Source organism: Triticum dicoccoides, chromosome 6A, assembly GCF_002162155.2.
Source record: "Triticum dicoccoides isolate Atlit2015 ecotype Zavitan chromosome 6A, WEW_v2.0, whole genome shotgun sequence".
NCBI lineage: Eukaryota > Viridiplantae > Streptophyta > Magnoliopsida > Poales > Poaceae > Triticum > Triticum dicoccoides.
Window position 1 is genome coordinate 368,288,235 of NC_041390.1, and position 2,336 is coordinate 368,290,570.

The window sequence follows — 2,336 nt, forward strand, 5'->3', positions numbered from 1 at the left end:
CGGCGAACCGGGCCGGGCGGGCCGCGCCTGGGCCCGGCGGGCCACGGCGGTGGCAGACGGCGGCTGGACACGTGGCGCACCCCGATTGGGCGAGAGGGGGCGGCTGGATGCGTCCGACGCCGACGGACGTGTCCGGCGCGGAGAGGGAGCGGGGCTAGGGTTTCGGGATCCGGAATTTCGGAGGGGGGAGGCCTATTTATACATAGAAGGAGCTAGGAGACTCCAAATGGAGTGCGGTTTTCGGCCACGTGATCGTGATCGAACGGCCGAGAGGATGGAGGGGGTTTAGCTGGGTTTTGGGCCACTTTGAAGGGGTGTTGGGCTACAACACACACGAGGCCTTTACGGTTCCTTGGTTAACCGTTGGAGTACCAAACGAACTCCAAATGGCACGAAACTTGGCAGGCGGTCTACCCGTGGTGTACCAAGGCCGCTTGGAAAGTCTAGGTCCAATCCGAGAACGTTTAACACCCACACACGATAAGAGGCAAAAGGGGACGTCGGAGGACATAGGAGTGCCGGAATGCAAAACAGACAATGGGGAAAATGCTCGGATGCATGAGACGAACACGTGTGCAAAAGCGATGCACATGATGACATGATATGAGATGCATGACATGGACAAAATGCAAAACAAAGACAAAACCCAACCACGAAGGAATATCATAACTTTGTGCCGAAAATGGCAAGAGTTGGAATACAAATATGACAAGTTACATACGGGGCGTTACAACGAACTCACAACACAGAAAGACACGGGGTTTATACTGGATCGGGATACCATTGTGGTGTAATACCCTACTCCAGTGTGGTGGTGGTGGATTAGTTCTTGGGCTGATGATGAACAATACAAGGGGAAGAATAGCCTCCTGAGGTTGAGGTGTTCTTGTGCGTATGACCTTGTGGTGTGTAGATTCCCTCAAGCTAAGATGAGATGCCCCTACTATGGTGGTGGCTAGTCCTATTTATAGAGGCCCTGGTCGTCTTCCCAAATATTGAGCGAGAAGGGAGCCAACAACGGCGGGCTAATTTGAAGGGGGGCAACTAGTATAAGCTATCCTGACAAAAGCGGTCTTCGCCTGTGAAAGGCTCTGGTGGTGACGCCGTCTTCGGCTCCACGATGACCTCCGTCTTGCCGTCCACCTGGTCTTGGTCTTGTTGCACTGAAATGGCAACCTTTGCCTGAGGCCTCGGTACTTCGCGGCTGCGCTTTCCTCGTTTGCACCAAAGGGGAAACAAGGACGCTGCACGCGCTGGCGCCCGCCTGGTGTTGATCGTCATGGCTTACGTCATGAGACCCTCGTGAGGTTTGCCCTGCCTTGATATCTCCGCTCCTCGTGAGCCTGCCTGACCAGGCCACTCCAGAGGAGGTCTTGCGTCGTCCGCCTCGCGAGGCTTGGACCCTCGCGAGGGTCTTGGGTTCCTTGTTGACGAAGATGGGCCGTACGCCCGCTGCTCGGCCACACCGCGGGCCGCAGGCAGGCAAGTCTAGGGACCCTCGTTCCCAGAACACTGACAGTAGCCCCCAGGCCCAAGGTGCGCTCGGGCTTGGCTTCGCGGCGAAGCCAAGGGTCAAGTTTGGAGCACCGCGGGCCCCAAAAGCCTGTAGCCTCGGTTGACGCGTGGCGGTTGATTGGATGTGGGAGTCTCCGCTTCCCCACACTGCCTCGACGACTGCACGACTTGACAAGTCCCTGCGACATGCAAGGAAAACCATCATTACCTGCGATCATGATAGATGCCGGTTGGCCTTCTCTTGCTATAAATGAGGGAGGGGGCGGAGCCCCCATTGCCCATCTCTTCCTCGCTTGCCCGCTTCTCTGCTCCATTGCTTGCGGCGCTGACAACAATGGCGCCCATCAGAAGGTTTTCCGCCGAAGGGAAAGGGAAAGCTCTCCGTGATGATCCGGGGCCACTTCCGCCGAAGAAGAGGTCGATCCATCACCGTGAGGAAGCGGCGATGCAAGTGGTGACGAGGCCTTGGTGCGAGCGGCCTCCACCGGGGTACCCGCTACCCTTGTACGCCCAAGGCGAGGGCTCGGGAGGTGATACGTCTCCAACGTATCTATAATTTTTGATTGCTCCATGCTATATTATCTACTATTTTGGACATTATTGGGCTATATTATCCACTTTTATATTATTTTTGGGACTAACCAATTAACCGGAGGCCCAGCCCAGAATTGTTGTTTTTTGCCTGTTTTAGGGTTTTGAAGAAAAGGAATATCAAACAGAGTCCAAACGGAATGAAACCTTCGGGAACGTGATTTTCTCAACGAATAAGACCCAGGAGACTTGGACCCTACATCAAGACACAAAAGAGGAGGCCACGAGGT